The sequence below is a fragment of the Bubalus kerabau genome, chromosome 3 (assembly GCF_029407905.1).
Source record: "Bubalus kerabau isolate K-KA32 ecotype Philippines breed swamp buffalo chromosome 3, PCC_UOA_SB_1v2, whole genome shotgun sequence".
In the NCBI taxonomy this organism is placed as follows: Eukaryota; Metazoa; Chordata; class Mammalia; order Artiodactyla; family Bovidae; genus Bubalus; species Bubalus kerabau.
In genome coordinates, this window is record NC_073626.1 from 119608065 (window position 1) to 119628425 (window position 20361).

Below are 20361 nucleotides of genomic sequence, written 5' to 3' on the forward strand. Positions count from 1 at the left end.
CACCACATAATCACGGGTTATCTGCCTAGAGCATTTGGTACTGGAATTATAACTATTATCCTCCTCTAGAGGGTCCTTGTTGTTTTCCTGTCTTGCAGTTTCTTTTCACTATGTTGTTCCTACAACTGTGTATGAGTTAGAATACCTCATTTATCATATTCATCTGGTTGTTTATACAGATATCAACCTGCCTTACCATATAAGATATAAGGAAAGTAGTCAGATATATGAAAATGAAGATACAAAAGTAAATATGGAGCCCTTGAAAGAAAAACATGAATGAACAGAGGTAAAATGTCTAGCCTTGCACTGAAGAAATTCTCCATTTCTGATACAGAACGCTGGAATTCCAGCGAGGAATTCTTTCTAAGTGAACATTCCATATTACAAACCTTTCATTTGAATGACTGTAAATGGAAACTTTGAGTGAGCTGTGAAGTCTGTTAAAATGTGTTTTGAGTTTGTATAGTCAAAGCTATTGTTTTTCCAGTAGTCATGTGGATGTGAGAGATGAACCATAAGGAAGGCTGAGTGCCCTAGAATTTATGCTTTTGAACTGTGGTTCAGGAGAAGACTGTTGAGAGTCCTGTGGACAGCAAGGACATCAAACTAGTCAATCCTAAAGGAAATCATCCCTGAATATTCATTGAAAGGACTGATGCTGAAGCTGAAGCGCCAATACTTTGGCCACCTGATGCAAAGAGCCGACTCATTAGAAAAGACCCTGGTGCTGGGAAATATTGAATTCAGGAGGAAAAGGGGATGACAGAGGATGAGATGGTTGAATGGCTTCACTGACTCAATGGACATGAGTCTGAGCAAACTCTAGGAGGTGGCGAAGGACAAGGAAGCCTGGTGTGCTATAGTCCATGGGTTACAAGTTTTTCAAATAGGTATATATGGTAGCCAGGCAGAGGGACTGGAAAAGAGACTTGTTGTCTGCTCCTGATCACATATGTTATTTTTGATGAGAAACTATTAATAAAAGAGTTAAATTTGCTAAAAGTACACTACATGATGTTAGTGACCCACACACGATGCTAAACAGATCTGCCTTAAAGAAAATTCAAAAGGAAATATTCTTGTTCAGTGTTGTCTGTAAACTCAGAATGTGGGTTTATATTTGCAGCATGATATAAGTGAACCAGACTCTCCTCGACATGCAGTTTTTATCTAATGAAAATTTTACTGCGACTATTTATAATTGGCAGGATTTCTTCCAGAAAAGGTAGATTAAGAATGGCATTTGTCCTTAAGTGCATTAATAAAACCACATTTTGAAATTAAGACAAAAAAGAATTGCAAGCAGGCACGAATCCTGCCTAGTGGGGTGTCACAAGCTGTGTGACCCTGGAAAAGCTACTTAACCTCTCTGAGCTTCAGATGGTTCATCTCTAAGTTAAGGATAATAATTCCTACTTGGGAGGTTGTATGAGCCAGAGTTTGCAAGAGCATCAACAAGAGAACAGGGTATACAGCAGGCTCTGTTTGGATGGTCTCACAGAGATGTATTGTGGCCCAGACACTTGACCTAGCAAGTTCCATAGAGCAGAGAAGAACATGAATACGTAACATTTAGCTCTTTGGCGTTTGGAAAGCACATTGCTTTTAAATCTGCCTGCTAGCAGGAGGTTTTCTAAAGGTCAGCTACATGTGGCTTGTTAAGGAAGATGATTGAATCATCTGGCAGTTTGAGAAGAAAAAGACAGATGGATTTCAACAGCGTCCTCCCGCACGATTGACATTTTCTTTTACAAATCAAGATGGGGTTGTGGAGTTGCTCATGTGGTTCTCCAAAGGAGACCGTGGTGGTGCTGGGCTGCGGCTCCGGTGGCTTGTTCCTTGTGTAGCCCAGTGAGTATCCTTGTTTCTGTCACTCTCAGTTACTGAAGGATCCATCATGCCCCAGACTCACAAGGGGGCTTCATTTCCACTTCCTGAGGAGGAGTGGCAGGGGGCAGATAACTTCATGAGCTGAGCAAATTGAATTGATTACCATCTGCAGACAGGGTGAACGCTTTGATCCTAATCATGCTGGCAGGACCTCCAGGCTGTCTGATTCACTTAGACAAGAGCCCTGAGAGAATGGGCAGGGTAAGAAGCCCATATGCTCACCTGGCAGTCTAGTGCCATTTCGATTGAGCAGATCTTCAGAAACATGGAGAGCATCTTTACTACTAATGACCACCCACCGCCGCCCCTACCCCCCGCCAGCCCCCGCCCCTACAGATGTCATAACAAGACTCTGAAGACAAGAGATATGCCATAATCTATTTTCATGTACTCACGTCTGTGGCTTTCTGATATCGACTGATGTGTTAATTGGTATGTGTCTTCCTTTTTGTCCTCTTTCTGCAGGTAACGGGCTCAGTTCATCATTGATTCAGGAGGGCTACCTGGTGGGGTAGAAGGTAGTGGCCTGTTGGTTATTCTGTCTTTGGTTTCTCAAAAGCTGAATTGCTCAGGAGAACTGATATAGTTTGCTGAGGAGGTGGAAGGAAAGGAGAAGTGATTTTATTTTTATTTATTTATTATTATTATTTAGTTTGTTTATTATTGGAGTATAATTGCTTTACAATGTTGTGTTAGTTTATGTTTTATGACAAAGTGAATCAGCTGTATGTATACATATATCTCCTCCCTCTTGAGCCTCCATCCCACCCCTCTAGGTCATCACAGAGTACTGAGCTGAGCTCCCTGTGCTATACAGCAGCTTCCCACTAATTATATATTCACACATAGCGGTGGATATATGTCAATCCTACTCTCCCAATTTGTTCCACCCTCCCTTTCACTTACTGTGTGAACATATCCATTCTGTACACCTGCATCTCTATTCTTGCCCTGCAGATAGATTCATCTGTACCATTTTTCTAGATTCCATACATATGCAATAATATACATTTGTTTTTCTCTTTCTGACTTACTTCACTTTGTATGATAGGCTCTAGGTGATCCAATTTTGTTCCTTTTTATGGCTGGGTAATATTCCACTGGAGAAATTATTTTAGAGAATTGTAGAGGAGTAAGAGAGATCAGAAGACTCTCTCCACTTGTCCCCACCCCACCCTGCCCTTTACTAGACTGGGACGTGAGGGAGAGAGATCTCTTAGAAGCACTGAGATAATTTACTTATTGATCTTATTTTGTTCTATGCATTTATATATTTATCACTACTGGGTACCCACTTCTGAGTGTCCTCTTCATTCTTTCCATCCCTAAATCAGTGCCTTTGGCTCTTCTCAAGAGCTCAAATATTGTCTGGTTCCTCTGTTTCTGGCAGATGGTGGTTTTATGAAATATCTGAAGCTTCTCATATTGCAAAGAAAAAGTGCAAATTTTCCAGAATGACCGTGGAGTCTGTATCATTTAGCACTGAGCACCATTGGAGAGATTAGAACTGCAGGCACACTTTTAAGATAGGATTTTACTACACGGTGGGATGAAAAAACAGAAGTGTACAGTGTTTCCTATGGACGCCAGCATTTCAATGTTGTTATACTTTTATTGAATATTCAATAAAAGAATATGACACCCTTTCAAATCGTGTTCTTGTAACCTACTGCTATGAAGTCAAATGGAGACAGAGAGCAGATCTGTGTTCTCAGTACAGGTGGTGTTCAGCTGATCTTTAGACTTACATTTTTCCAGTATTGAGCATATTTTAAATCCTCAGCATTCAAATCCTCAGTTTCTCATGGCTCAATTCATGTCACTTGCATGTTGCATTGCATTCAACAGTTCAGCATTTTTGTTTGAGAATTTTTGGACTTCGCTTTGTGCTATTGTTAGCCAGTAACAGTACTGTTTCCTTCATTCATTCTACACAAATTTATTGAGTGCCTACTCATCGGCAGACATTGCATTAGGCTCAGAGGAATAAGACATACTGTCTTCCTTGTCAGTGATTTTGCAGTTGACCAGGCGAGACAAACTCAGCTGATGCTATCCTTATGATCCCTTTTAAGCATTATGGCAGGGTAAGGCAGAGGGTGATACAGTGGGCATCCAATCCAGGCTGTGGGGGGTCGGGGTAGGGCAGGGAAGGCTTCCCTAGCAGAAGAGTAAGGGAGGGGCAAGGAGGGCAAGTGTCAGCAGCATGTCCAGTGATAGGTACCCATCAACTCTATATGCCTGTTTGACTCAGGAACAATTTCAAGGGGGATTCCCTGGTGGCTTGGTGGTAGAGTCCTTCTTCCAATGCAGGAGACACGGGTTAGATCCCTGCTATGGGAAGATCCCATGGAGAAGGAAATGGCACCCACTCCAGTATTCTTGCCTGGGAAATCCCATGGGAAGAGGAGCCTGGCAGGCTATAGTCCATGGGGTCCCAAAAGTTAGACATTAGACATGACTCAGCAACTAAACCACCACCACCATCCTGGTACTAGCCTCACCCACATTTATAATCTAGACTATCAGTTAAACCATGCTCATTTCACATGGAACAAGTGAAAGTATTTTTTTTTTCTTTTTTTTCTTTTTAAATTTTATTTTATTTTTAAACTTTACATAATTGTATTAGTTTTGCCAAATATCAAAATGAATCTGCCCCAGGTATACATGTGTTCCCCATCCTGAACCCTCCTCCCTCCTCCCTCCCCATACCATCCCTCTGGGTCATCCCAGTGCACCAGCCCCAAGCATCCAGTATCGTGCATCGAACCTGGACTGGCAACTCATTTCATACATGATATTTTACATGTTTCAATGCCATTCTCCCCAATCTTCCCACCCTCTCCCTCTCCCACAGAGTCCATAAGACTGTTCTATACATCAGTGTCTCTTTTGCTGTCTTGTACACAGGGTTATTGTTACCATCTTTCTAAATTCCATATATTTCCCCATCAGTCCTGTGGTTACGATTCCATGCTTCCACTGCAGGGGGCGTGGGTTTTATCCCTGGTCAGGGAACTAGGATCCTGCATGCCTGCATAGTGTGGCCAGAACCAAAAATGCAACAATTAATGTTTTTACATCATGGTTACTTTGTCCTGTCTTCCTGGAAAATTGCAGTACTTGGCTCCAGGCCAGTGCCTCCAGGGGAATGCAGGTTTCAGAGTCTGTACCCTCTTCTGCCCCTTCCCCTGGGTGCCCTGTTAAGCTGCTGGAACTGTTAAGTTATTCTTGCCCCTTGCCTCTAGTCCTCCACAAGCCTGAAGTTGTCTTTGATTTTATGAGAGGATAGCTCTTTCTTGGACGGTCCAGTTCTCTAAACTAAGAATCATGTCAATGGAGTATTTTAAAAGCAATGGAGGTGACAGAAAGCTCAACAAGTTTACTGGATTTGGCAATTAGGAGGCCATTGGTGACTTGGTGTGAGCAGAGAAGCCAGACTGAGGTGGGTTGAGGAGTGAATGAGAGCTATGGAAATGGAGAACATGAGTGGGGTCTTCTCAGTCAGAACTTGGCTTGATAGAGGCAAGTGGAAGCAGGTAGATGGTGAGTGCAGGGTCAAGTTGAGATGCAGAGAAAACCCGTAGAGACATTTCCCATGCTACCTATTGGAACTTTTCACCCTCCTAATCCCTAAAGTCATGGAAAAAAGATCCTTATGTATTTCAATCCCCACCCCACACCGTGCCAATATCCCTTGTTTCCTAAACAGAAAACCTTTCATACCCTCTGCCTGTCATTGACATCCAGAAAGAGAATGCAGTTCATTTTTTTTTTTTTTTCCTTTCAAATCATTAAGAACAACACTTCAGGAAAATTCTTGTCATTGTCAGCTTGCCGAAGAAACAGGCTGTTGTTCTGCAAATGGGGCCCGTGTTATTACATGCATTTATTCTGTCTGCTCACCCAGATACCCCAGGATGCTTGTTTCCATAAAACCTGCCTGTCATCTCTTATGGGACCTTCACACATCAGTGACACCGATTACCTCGCGTCACAGCCCATCAGTTGGCTTATCTCCAGAAGAATGTGAAATTGCCTAACAAGCCTGCAAATGTGAAGGGCTCCCATTTGGCTTAATCACACATGATGTTGGCCTGTCGCATCTGTCCCCATACTGAAGCTGTGCCTCCCATTTCTTAGAAAATACAGTTTCCAGAGCCCTGGCTTGGCTCTCCTGATTGTGTGAAGTTTGAATCCCTAGTTCCCAATTCTGGGGTGAATTTCATTCTGGAAGTACCCTCTGTGCCCTTCTCCCCACCTTATAATTTTCCCATCATCTCATTCCTTAAAATTGATCTTGACAATCTGGCAACCTGGCAAAATTATTATTTTTTTATTAGAATATAACTGTTTTATAATGTTGCATTGGTTTCTGCTGTACAACAACATGGATCAGCTATATGTATATGTATATTCTCTCCTTCTTGAACCTACCTCCCACTGCCCCGCCCACCACCATTCTAACAGTCGAGGTCATCACAGAGCGCCAAGCTGAGCTCCCTATGGTATACAGTAGCTTCTTGCTAAGCTGTCTGCTTTACACATGGTAGTGTCTATATGTCTGGGCTACTCCCTCAGTTCATACCCTCCTTCCTTCTCTTACTGTGTCCACAAGTCCATTTTCTATGTCTGTGCCTCTTTTTCTGCCCTGAAAATAAAATTCATCTGTATCATTTTTCTAGATTCCATATATGTGTGTGTGTATATATATATATATATATATATGAGTGATGATATTTGTTTTTGTCTTTCTGACTTACTTCACTCTGTATGACAGGCTCTAGGTTTATCCACATCACTTCAACTGATTCAATTTCATTCTTATTTATGGCTGAGTGCTAAAGCTGAAACTCCAGTACTTTGGCCACCTCATGCGAAGAGTTGATTCATTGGAAAAGACTCTGATGCTGGGAGGGATTGGGGGCAAGAGGAGAAGGGGACGACAGAGGATGAGATGGCTGGATGGCATCACTGACTCGATGGACGTGAGTCTGAGTGAACTCCGTGAGTTGGTGATGGACAGGGAGACCTGGCGTGCTGCGATTCACGGGGTCGCAAAGAGTCAGACACGACTGAGCGAATGAACTGAACTGAACTGAATATTCCATTGTATATATGTACCACAGAGAACTACCATATGACTCAGAAATCCTACTACTGGACATATACCCTGAGAAGACAACAGTTCAAAAAGGCACATGTACCTCAATGTTCATTGCAGCACTATTTACAAGAGCCAGGATGTGGAAGCAACCTAATTGTCCTTCAGCAGATAAGTAGATAAAGAAAATGTAGCAAAATCATTTTCAGCATTTTCGGGCTTTTTAACTGTGTTTGAAGTGAGTGGTAGCCTTGGAGCCTTACTTGGGGCTAAGGCACACATTCAAGTGTACGCATCCAGCACATTTTGCCAGTTTGGGAGGATGTATACTCCCTTGTCTCCTTTGTACTCCCACCCTCCTTTGCAAGAATTTCCTACCAGGTTTTTTTTTTTTGAGACTATGGAATGTTTTATTAACCAAAACATACCTATGTTTTGAGTTTTGTCTTCTTTCTCTTAAGGATTGTTAAAGGTAATTGACAACATCATAGTGTATAGTAAACACTCACAGAATACTTGTGAAATCTGCCAGGGTCTTCTAATTGGATTGGCCAAAAAGTTTGTTTTTCCAGAAGATGTTATGGAAAAATTTGAATGAACTTTTTGGCCAACTCAATATAATCCACTAGCTGTCAGCAGACGTGATTGTGGTCAAAACTGCCCCCATCAGAAAAGGTGCATCTTTCATATTCTATGAAGTGAAAGATACTGTGGTGGATGCAAAGATGAGTAAAGTGATGGTCCGGCTGTCAACAAGGCAGAGGGCCATACACTGTATCAGAGGTGCATGTATTATATAAAGGATTGGGGAACTGGGGACACAGTGTCATGAAGGAGGCCAACAATGTGATTATATTTTTAAAGAAGGAGACAAACATGTGGAGGATAAGTCAGTGCTTTGTTCTGTGGTCCAGAGGTTCTGGGAGCAGCTACTTGCTTATAGATGTTGTGTCAACGACATTTAGAAATTTTCTGAATTTCTGATTCTCTGGCATTTGTGACCTTACTGGCTGGGGAAAGACTGCTGCTCTGAGGGGGTAGTCAATTCTTAGAGGCAGTAAAAGGCTCGCCCCCCAGGAGGGAGTATCCCTTTGATTTGCAAACTAATCCAGAACCTTCACTCTGAACAACCTCCTCTCTCTGGTTCTGAACTCAAGGAGGCAGGTTCCTCTGTCCTAATCAGCCAGAACCAGGTACCAGGCACCAGGCACCTAGAGACCACCTCTATAACTCAGAGCCCACTGAATACTTCAGAGAGCCAATCCTAAGCTGTTTCTTGTGGAAAACACAATAAATGCTCTGGGCCATGCTTTCCACTCACCTCTTCAGGCTCTTAATCAAATCTGGTGTTTCCCCATGCAGCCCTGCATGCCCCATCCACTCTAGAAATGTAGTAATAAAATAGAATCTCTACATTAAACTTCTTTCAGTGCATTAGCCTCCCTGTGTTGTCATTCAGTCACCTTTATAAATGAAAGTCCTGCAGTTGCATTTTGAGACAGAAGTGGGTTCTCAGATGGAGCATGACCTGGTACGAAGAATAGATCCTGGGTCTTGGGCCATCTGCTTCTTAGAGCTTATAGGCAATGGGGGTGAGTCATTCCCTTTGTCATTAAATTCTTTATGAAAACATGATTTCTAGCAGTGGCATAGTATTATAACCTACATTTATATCATACATTTAATTAACCTAATTAATATAAAATAATGTTGTTTTCATTTTTTCACTCTTACATATTTCTGTAATAAGGGGCTTCCCTGGTGGAGCACCAAAGAATTGATGCTTTTGAACTGTGGTGTTGGAGAAGACTCTTGAGAGTCCCTTGGACTGCAAGGAGATCCAACCAGTCCATCTTAAAGGAGATCAGTCCTGGGTGTTCATTGAAAGGACTGATGCTGAAGCTGAAACTCCAATACTTGGGCCACCTCATGCAAAGAGTTGACTCATTGGAAAAGACCCTGATGCTGGGAGGGATTGGAGGCAGGAGGAGAAGGGGACGACAGAGAATGAGATAGCTGGATGGCATCACCAACTCGATAGACATGAATTTGAGTGAACTCCAGGAGTTGGTGATGGACAGGGAGGCCTGGTGTGCTGTGATTCATGGGGTCGCAAGGAGTCGAACATGACTGAGCAACTGAACTGAAACTAAACTGAACTGGTAGCTTAAATGTAAAGAATCAGCCTGCAATGCAGGAGACCTGGGTTCAATCCTTGGGTTGGAAAGATCCCATGGAAAAGGAAATGGCAACCTACTCCAGTATTCTTGCCAGGAAAATTCCATGGGCAGAGGAGCCTGACAGTGTACTGTCCATGGGGTCACAAAGAGCAGGACATGACTGAACAACTAACACACAAGCATACTTTTAGATTAAATGTGAACATTCTTGTTTCTTTAAGAAAATTTAAAGATAAATGACCAAACTGTAAGAAATATTTTTGTGGAGATGGGATGAGTTGAAAAGAGATGCGTTCCCTGAAAAATTCTGAAGGCATGGTCTATTTTTGTTTCTGAGCCTTATTTTAAAATAAGATTTAAAATCATGGTTTCTTAGGTAAAATAAACAATTTTCACACTTCTCAACCCTCAACTCTCTCTGCCTATATATCATTGCCAGTGGACAGTTTTCAAACTCACACATGTTTTCATCTTTAGAGTTAATTTATGCAGTACATGGCCACTTCCCACATGTTAATAAACATAGACAGTAAAATTGTTAGGTAGTGATTTCAACATTGTTTCCACAGTTCAAGTGCTTCAGAGTGCCTGTTACTGCTCTTTGTCCTAACTGAGTAAGACACCATCCCAGACCTCACGGACTGGGCTGCTGGCTGTGAAATTGTTCAGTGGGCAGAGAAGAGATGACAACAGCGGTCAGAACCCTGGAAACATGAAGAATTAAAATGAGGTCTGAAATGTGACTATCAGTTGACAGCAGATTTTTTTTTTTTTTTTGAAAGTGGAGACATTAGAACTTCTTATATCCAGGAACAAAGGTATTTTACCTATAGCCCTAGGTTCTGTGCCAAGAAGAGTGATACACACTGCTGTCCTTTAGGGAGTGTCTTTGTCATGTGCAAACACCTGCGACCACCTTTTCTTGATACTCCTCAATGACAGCAAGTCTTTACTTTTTTATGGGCGGACTTGCTGATTAACAAATTCCACTTGTCACTCAGGCCCCAGTCTGAAATTGTTCCGAGAGTTCTTCAAGACAGCTTTCCTCTGTAACTTATATGCTGTTGTATCTTTTAAGAAATTATTTTTTAATTTATTTATTTGTGGCTGTACTGGGTTTTCCTTGCTGCAGGAGGACTTTCTCTAGTTGCAGCAAGTAGGGGCTAGTCTCTAGTTGTGGTGCGTGGACTTCTTAGTAAGGTGGCTTCTCTTGTTGTAGAGCATGGCCTCTAGGGCATAAGGGCTTCAGTAGGTATGATGCACGGGTTTAGTTGCTCTGTGGCATGTGGAATCCTCCCAAACCAGGGATAGAACTGGTGTCCCCTGCGTTGGCAGGCAGATTCTTAACCACTGTACCACCAGGGAAGTCCCATAAACTGGTTTTAAAAACAGTTCTCAAAGACAAGTTTTCCAAAATCTCTTGAGCAATAGCAGAATGTCTGGCCTGGACCTTTGGACTCCCACAAGGATTCTCAGATGTAACATTTTTTGAACAGACATATGCACATGTACATACAATGATATGGGCCAAGGGGTCAACAAAGTGGATTGAGTGTCTGCTAAGGAACTGCCTAACTCTTGGGGTCAGTCTTTCCTTCTGTTAGAATCTGATTAGTCAGAGAAAGTGTGGAAAGTGGTAAGGCCATGTTTATACCACCTACTGTTCATATTTGCCTCTGTAGTTAGAGCAAGAGGACAGCTCTCCTGTGATAAGTAGCCCGAATGGAAAAATCCAGTGGGAATCACTTCTGGATGTTAGTAGAAACTGGGGGTGATTGACAGAAGCTATGAATGCTATTTTCAGTTTCAGATCATTGTCTTAGTGAAATGGCTAAAATTAACTTTCTTAAGTATCACAGGAGCCAAGCTTCCCCCAGAGGAAGAGGCTGTGGGGGAAATGGTATGCACTCCATCTGAGATACCTGGGCTTGGCATGAGCAAAGCTCTTAGGGAGATCCGTGAAGTCTCCTGACTAGTCAGCCCAGCAGCTGCTCACTGTGCTGCCATCTAAAAGAGTGGGTTTCATCCTCAAGGCACAGCTAGGGAATTAACCTGTCTTTCCTATCTCATGGGGCTTATTGTGTCATAGATGTAGTACAGATAAAAGACCTTTAAAGTTGTTTTATGGCTTCCTAGATGACACAGTGGTAAAAAGTAAGTCTGACAATGAGGAGATGCAAGAGACATGGGTTTGATCCCTGGGTCGAGAAGATCCCCTGAAGGAGGAAATGACAACCCACTCCAGTATTCTTGCCTGGAAATTCCATGGACAGAGGAGCCTGGCAGGCTATAGTCCATGAGGTCACAAAGAGTGGGAACGATTACGCATGCACATCACAAAATTGTTTATTTATATTCTCATTACTAGGCCTTGAGCTATCTAACAATATTAACGGCATTATAGGGGAAGTGGCAGAGAAGGCAATGGTACCCCACTCTAGTACTCTTGCCTGGAAAATCCCACAGGCGGAGGAGCCTGGTAGGCTGCAGTCCATGGGGTTGCTAAAAGTCGGACACGACTGAGCGACTTCACTTTCACTTTTCACTTTCCTGCATTGGAAAAGGAAATGGCAACCCACTCCAGTGTTCTTGCCTGGAGAATCCCAGGGACGGGGGAGCCTGGTGGGCTGCCGTCTATGGGGTCGCACAGAGTCGGACACAACTGAAGTGACTTAGCAGCAGCAGCAGGGGAAGTGGACGACTAGGATGTTAAAAGTCCATCTGAGATTCTAGAAAAGGTACTAATTACTTACGAAAGTCACAGCAAAGGCGGTTTGAGAGATGGATGATAGTGGCATGGCAGCAGGTGTTATAGAGAAAATTCATTTCAAAGACATGAAACCCAATGCTCAAGCCTTCCGTTTCCCCTGACCACTCACTCTCATGCTGGCTTTGGATTTAAGGTTGTGACTGGAGAATGGGATGAGAGCACCTTCCCTCCAGGAATCGCCACTTGTGCCCCTGGGGCCACTGGGCCAGTTCTGTGACTTTTCTGTTTGTACTCTTCCATGGTTGACTGTAAGGCAGATTGAATTGGAAGAATTTTATGGTTCAGGGAAGAGCATAATGAAAGTGGAATTACTCATTCATAACACAAATAAACATTGAGCCCTTATTATAAAACATAATGCTAAAATTTGGTATCACAGAGGGGAGCATGAAATGGGCAAGAAAATCAATGTAGAGAGAAACGAAGCTCTTTGGAATGAAGAGATGGAGGACACAGGTTGGGCAATGAAAGTAGATATGAGATATTCTCTCAAACTATCCAGACCCTTCCACTGCTGCCCTCTAGGGTAAGCTACCATCGTCTACTGTCTAGGCTATGAGCATCCTCACTGAGCCACTAACAGATGCTCTGGTCTGCTTTCTAATCTGTTCTCCTCCCTTCAACCATCTTAAAAGACTCAAGACTGATCATGATACCTTCCTGCCTATAACTTTTTGGGGCTTCCCACTGCTCCTAAGATGAAGACTAAACTCTTTCTTTTAATGAATTTTTATTGGAGTAGAGTTGCTTTACAGTGTTGTGTTAGTTTCTGCTGTACAGCAAAGTGAATCAGCTATATGTTTCCATGTATCTCCTGTTTTTTGGATTTTATTCCCATTTACATCACCACAGAGCATTGAGTCAAGTTCCCTCTGATATGCAGTCAATTCTCATTAGTTATCTATTTTATACATAGTATTAATAATGTATATATGTCAATCCCAATCTCCCAATTCTTCCCATCCCCCTCCCCCTTGATATCCATACATTTGTTCCCTATGGATGAAGACTAAACTCTTAAGTGGACCAGCAGGGCCTGCATGGTCTTGTTCCTGAACCCTCTCCACCTCTCTCTGTATCATGCTCTCCCTCCCCGCTTGTGTTTTAGCCATATACTGCTTCTCTTTTTGTCCCATGGGGTCACATGCTCCTTGCAGGCATGGAAGCTTCCACCTGAGGTTCCTTCTGCCTGGAGCACCCTATACAGGGTGAATTTCCACATTTCTAGAGTTAATGATCATTTAATGCCAGAGTCCATCCTTGATCACTTTATTTATGTCAGATCCCCTACTGTGGGTCTGTCCTACATCACCTTTGTAGCAGTTTTACATCCTGGACTGCAGTGTTTGGTCATAATTCTTTCCCCTGATCATGTGATAGTTTCTTGAAGGGAAGAACCTCATCTAGTTTGGGTTACAGGGTGCTCAGATGTTATCAGGTGTTCCCATCACATGATACATAACAAGTGCTCATTAATACATGTTGATCAGTCAATAAAAGTAAATAACAAGAAATGGTGAAATGCCACTCTAAGACTAGACTCAAGAAATCTTCTCAAAGCTGTTGTCTCTAAAGAGGCATTGGGTGAGTTTATAAAATAGCTTATCTGTCTGCTTTTTCCCTTCCAGGTGAGCAGAAATCCTATTTTCTAAGTTTGAATCTCTCCCCTGCATTCAAAGTCATTTCTAACATGCAGCTTCTTAAATTTCTTTTATGAAAACAGCTTGAAATTCTGGGTGGAAAAGAGTCTTTTTCTATGAAAGAAAAGTAATTTAGTTTAGATGTTATTCAGTTTGATCTGCAAACCAAGAAAATACCCAGAGTCAATTAGACTGGCTCAGGGGCCAGTAGGTGGTCCTTTGTCTCAGAAGCTGTTTCTTTCTTTCTTTTTTTGGCTTTACAGATGTGACCATGGAAGCTAGTATGATAATACAGAGTGAAATTCATGTACTGCTAGCAGATTTAGCTGTTTTCTTGCCAAATGTTATGTTCATTAAGACAGCTATCATCAAAACAAAACAAAGGAGTCATTCAGGGAGCCAGTTAGAAATGCAATCTGGTATTACATTTCTGATAACAAGGATAAATCAGTTCTGATGAGTCCCAGTAAACAGGTTTTGACTTCCTTTGTAATTTTTGAATGACGTTCTTAACTTATTACTTATGTGTGATTTATTTGAAGGGATTACTACCCATATATTAAAGACTCTCGAGTTTGAGGATCTTTAATCATCTTCCATATCATCAATCATCAAGGCAGAACGTTGAGGGAGAGCATATACTGCCTCTAATAAACCTTCCCAAGGTGTAGAGAAACTGTGGAGACAGCAGGTTTCAGATTTTATAGCATTTGCTCAGTTTGATTCGCATTAGCTGGGTATCATTTAGCAGCAAACACTATATCAGCCAAGCTGCCCAGGTGGCGCTAGTGGTAAAGAACCCGCTTGCCAATGGAGGAGACATGAGACGTAGATTCAATCCCTGGGTTAGGAAGATCCTCTGGAGGAGGGCGTGGCAACCCACTCCAGTATTCTTGCCTGGAGAATCCCATGGATAGAGGATCCTGGTGGGCTACATACAGTCCATGGGGTCACAAAGAGTAGGACATGACTGAAGTGACTTAGCAGGCACACACACACATGTATTACCTAGCCAAAGAGGGAGGTGAGCAAGAATGGTAGTCAGAATGACTTGAAATAGCTTCTTCTGAAGGGTTATTTCATGGACCTGGGCTGCACAGTAGCTTCTCACTTTAGTCTCAACATCCTCTCACCCTGATGCCAGTCAGCTCCCAGCACTGATGGCCTAATTCATAAGGAAGCACCCAGCATAGTCCCTGGCACCTGGTATTAATAACACTTGATTGTGACTGTTGAGAACTGGAATTTGATGGCAGCTTCTTATACCGGTTTCTCCAAGATTTATTTTCAGAAATTTTCCACCTAGGAAATGGTACTCAAGTCCTTTTCTCTTATAAATCAATTTCTCTAAAAACGGAAGCTTGCAGATTCATATCTTTTTCAAGGTTCAACTTTGCTTCCAAAGAATTATGATTTGCTCTGATGTATGAAACCTTAAACATACAAAACTAATTGCAGACCGGATTTTGCAGTAGTCACTAAAGTCCAAAGTTTTAAATTATTTTCATAAATTATAGTGGAATGAAGGAAGGGAAATGATATGAGGGCAGAATAGTTATTTTTGTGACTTCTTGGAAGAAAAGTGTTTTATTCTCCACAATTACTCATCCTTTGGAAGCAGGGCTGATCCTTTATCGGGGAAAGGCAACCAATCACTGTGTCTGATTGGAAGGGCATGGAGAGGTCTCTTCTCCACTCCAGTAAGAAAAATAGTCTTCTGATTGGTCTGCCACTGTGTCTGAAATTCCAACCATGATGTCTTAGTCTAAAGACAAGTCTCTATTATACAAATGTGAATACATTGGCCAGGAAAGGTAGTATTTCATATCTGTACAGATACTAAATTAAAAAAAAATGAACTGGTCCATTAGTTTGTCCCAGAAGAAATGGGTGCTACAGAATATTCCAGTCCTTACAGTATATGCAGTCACAGCCGGATCACCATTTGTTAGTAACCTTACAAAGGCGACTCTTACATCGATCGGGGCCCTGTCTGTGATTACAGGAGCACTAGTCTGTGTGTTTCCTGGGTGTTTCCTGTCTCGCTCGTGGAATCCCCAGCATGTGGCCTGTGGCCTACTGGCATATAGTAGGCTCTTTTGTCCTCCTGCCCCTTTATTTAAAGACTGTTTTTAAATTTTAATTTCAGTGCTCAGTCACTCAGTTGTGTCTGACTTCTTGTGGCCCCATGGACTGTAGCCCACCAGGCTCCTCTGCCCATGGAATTTTCCAGGCAAGAATACTGGAGTGGGTTGCTATTCCCTACTCCAGAGTATCTTTCAGCTCAGGGAAAGAACCCGAGTCTTCTGTGATTCCTGCCTTGGCAGGTGGATTCTTCACTACTAATCCCACCTGGGAAGACCTAAATTTTATTTTATTTATTTAGTTTATCTTTTTTGGTTGTGCTGGGTCTTTGCTGTTGTGCTCGGTCTTTCTCTAGTCACGAGCGGGGGCTATTTTTGGTTGCAGTGCCTGAGCTTCTCATTGAGAAGCTGTTGTTGCGGAGCACAGGCTCTAGGTACACAGGCTTCAGCAGTTGCCATATGCAGGCTCTAGAGAGTGCAGGCTTCAGCAGTTGTGACGCATGGGCTTAATTGCTCCTCAACATGTGGAATCTTTCCAGACCAGGGATCAAACCCATGTCCCCTGCATTGGCAGGCAAATGTTTATTCACTGTACCACCAGGGACGTCCATGACTATTTTTTTTTTAAAGAGAAGTTTTAGGTTGACAATAAAATTGTGAAGAGCCTTCAGAGATTTCCCACATACTCCCACTTCCACGTATCCATAGCCACCTCTCTTTACCAACATCACTCAATAGAATAGTACCTTTCTTTCTTTCTTTTTTTTAACCAAGGATGAACCTACTTTGACACATCAAATTACCCTTAAATCCGTAAGTTGATCTTAGTGTTGACTCTTCATATTTTACATTCTGTAAGTTTGGAAAAACATATAACGACATGTATCCATCATTATGTCATGCAGAGTATTTTCATTGCCATCAGAATCCCCTGTGCTTTGCCTATTCATCCCCCTGCCTACCAGCAGCCATTGATCTTTTTATTATCTCTATAATTTTGCCTTTTCCAGAATGTCTTATAATTGGAATCATACAGTATGTAACCTTTTCAGATGGTCTCCTTTCACTTAGTAATATACCTTCAGTTCTATGTCTTTTCATGGTTTCCTTGCTTTTTTACTGCTGAATGATATTCCATTATCTGGATGTAACACTGTGGTGCTTTTTACTCAAAAATGAAACTAGGAGATTCACTTGGCCTGTATTATTCTTCCTCCTTTAAATAAATTTGTTGCGTTTAGTCAAACTGGTTTGTAGGCATGGAGACTGCATCTACATGCCTACAAACCAGTTTGACTAAAAGCAACAAATTTATTTAAAGGAGGAATTTCAGTCTCACAGAGAAGGCAATGGCACCCCACTCCAGTACTCTTGCCTGGAAAATCCCATGGATGGGAGGAGCCTGGTAGGCTGTAGTCCATGGGGTCGCTAAGAGTCGGACACGACTGAAGCGACTTAGCAGCAGCAGCAGCAGCAGTTGCAGTTTCCTATTCTTTGCCATATCACACTTCTATGCATCAGATAAGTTAGATACATTGATGTCAGAAAATTAGATACAGTTAGAAAAACTTGACAATGTTGTTATATTATTTGTCACATACTTCAAAAGCAGAGACATTACTTTGCCAACAAAGGTTCGTCTAGTCAAGGCTATGGTTTTTCCTGTGGTCATGTATGGATGTGAGAGTTGGACTGTGAAGAAGGCTGAGCGCCGAAGAATTGATGCTTTTGAACTGTGGTGTTGGAGAAGACTCTTGAGAGTCCCTTGGACTGCAAGGAGATCCAACCAGTCCATTCTGAAGGAGATCAGCCCTGGGATTTCTTTGGAAGGAATGATGCTAAAGCTGAAACTCCAGTACTTTGGCCACCTCATGTGAAGAGTTGAGTCATTGGAAAAGACTCTGATGCTGGGAGGGATTGGGGGTAGGAGGAGAAGGGGACAACAGAGGATGAGATGGCTGGATGGCATCACTGACTCGATGGACGTGAGTCTGAGTGAACTCCGGGAGTTGGTGAGGGACAGGGAGGCCTGGCGTGCTGCGATTCATGGGGTCGCAAAGAGTCGGACATGACTGAGCAACTGATCTGATCTGATCTTAAGGTCCTTTGGTATAAGCAGTGTGCTGGATAGGTGGTTGGTTGCCATTAAAAAAAAAAAAATCTTATCAGGAATCCACTTTGCAGAGGTGGGTCTTTCAAATGCTCCCAATATTGTTATTTCTGACCTGCATTGGTGTGGGCGCAGAATGCTAGAAGCAATCTCTCATTGGAGAAATGATCAGTGTTCCAGGAATGTGATTGGCTAGTACATATAAGAATCTGGCAAACGCAGTAATACATCACTTGCCAAAGAGCCCTGAAATGAAAAACTGCCCAAGTGAGACTAAAGGGTCTTCACTCATTGGTAGCTGGAGGTTGTCTGAAAGGGAACCTTCTTTGCCTTCTTGCAGTTAGCCGAGTTTTATGGGGTTACAGACTCCCAAGTCAGGAGAAAAAGAAACAAGCAAACAGTATGTGTTGTGGGGAGCACGTCAAACATTCATTTCCCAGCTCTCAGAAGCAAATGGTCTATAGATAAGAAAATTGAGAAATTATACTTAGTGGGTTCAAGTCTAGTGAGGAAAATGGGCATTTTGGGAAGTCCAGGAGAGCACTTTTTTTTTTTTTTTTAGTTTGAGCTTGCAAGGCTGGGGTCTTACAAATCTTGGTGGTTGAGGTGGTGGTATTGTTCAGGGGATTGCATATATGTATTTTAACCCTTTATGCACCCATGCAAGTGTGTTCTGGGTCTGGATTTGTTTTGGTCTTTGTGCCTTCTTCCCTTGCTAGCATTGTTACCTGATATGACAAGGAGACTAACAAATCCTGCTTTCAGAGCATTTATGAGTTATCTGGGAGCTCCACTTTGCATCCTGATGATAGATTGTTCTAGGAGAGAAGCAGGGACATCCCCAGGCTTACATAAACAGTTAGTAGGATCGATTTTGTGTTTACCTACTTTATTTGAATTTTTTTTTTCTATAGCATAGCAACTGTTGGCAATATATCTGTAGTGGCAGGCATATTCCTAATTCCTGGTATTTAAAAGAAAATCTACATATGGATTTAAGTCTATTCACAACCAATATGGACAGGAAAGGGAAACTGGGTTTAATGGGGACTGACATTGTACTTGGACTGTTGGCATCTTCATAATAACCCTATGAGATAATAATTATAACCCAATTTTGTAGGTGTGAAAATTCAGATAAAGAGGTTAAGTCATTTTCTCAGGGTCAGTAGCAGAGTTAAAATCTGAAGCAAGCTCTGTTTAACTTTCCATTATTCCAAAAGCCTAAGCATTTCCAATAGCAACATCTTCCTTCTCAGTATATGGAAGAAGGGATGTTTGTGGTTCCATCTTGTAAAGTAAAAGTATAGCAAAGGAAGGCATTTTAATTTAGTGTTCATTCTTACTTTTAAAGTATTTTATCTTACTTATCTTACTTTATCTTACTTTTAAAGTATTTTAAAATATTTGTTCTCCATCTAAATGAAAAATACACTCTGTTCAATGCTATGAAAAATAAAGTTGAATTAATTTCAAGTTTGTTAGCCTGTTGAAATTTCCAGATGTGGTTAAAAACCACATGTGTTATTCTGCTATTTAGGGTTTGAAATGTAAACTCTTTGGGAAGTCTGCATTGTTTGGGGGTTTCCGAAGCTCTTGATTCTTTCTTGCTCATTTACACTGGGTTTGCAATTGAAATTATCCAGAGCAGCAATAGCCTTGAAGTATTTTCTGTATTCCATCAAGAAACCCAACATGTCCTTTCAAAACTTAATTGAGCAGCACAAAGCTAATTAGCTGTCCGAAGACATGCCATTTAATTCACAATCCAGCATTAATTTGTTCAGCACAATGAGCTTATCTTCCATATAAATGCCTTGCCCTATGGCTCCTCAAGCAGCTGCAATATACAAGAATGACTGATAACTCTTTCCTTTAAATGTGATGGCTGCTTTTATTCTCTCTCTCTTCGTTTGGCCAAAAAAGGATGAATAGCATGCCAATTGTAATGGGAGTGTTTTTTGTGGGTGGCAAATTTGAAGAAAATAGATGGCTAAAAGACCCATAACATGTAGTCATCAGAGAATTACCAAGTTGTTAGGGAATGCAACCATCATTGAATCTCAGTCCTGCGTTTCACAGACTGGGAAATTAATGCTCAAATAAGTTCTGAGTGTTGTTCAAGGTCACTTAATAGGGTAACATATACATATTACATACTTTTTCCCCTCAGTAATAAGGAATTGCTTTATTCTAAAATAAGGGCCTTGTTTGCTATTAATAAGTTGGTAACTAAATAGATATGTGTATTGAGAAACTAAGAAGAATAGTCCAATAATTAATGTTTCTACCCAAATAGGTATGTCTGTCAAATGCTGTGTGTTCAAACCCATACAACCTTCAAGTCTCAGTTCAAGCCTTCCTTAGTCTCTGGCTCTTCACAAACCTCACCTCCCTAATGTTTTAACCACTCACTTCAGATCTTAATCCCTTATTCTTATGTTATTAAAGGCATGTGCATGTGGACATGCATATTAGATTTTAGAAGTTTTGATTTTATATTACACATCATTATAACAAGCTCTTAGGGATAGGTTTTGGCACACATTTTATGTATGCCCAAGCCCCTTGGTGAGC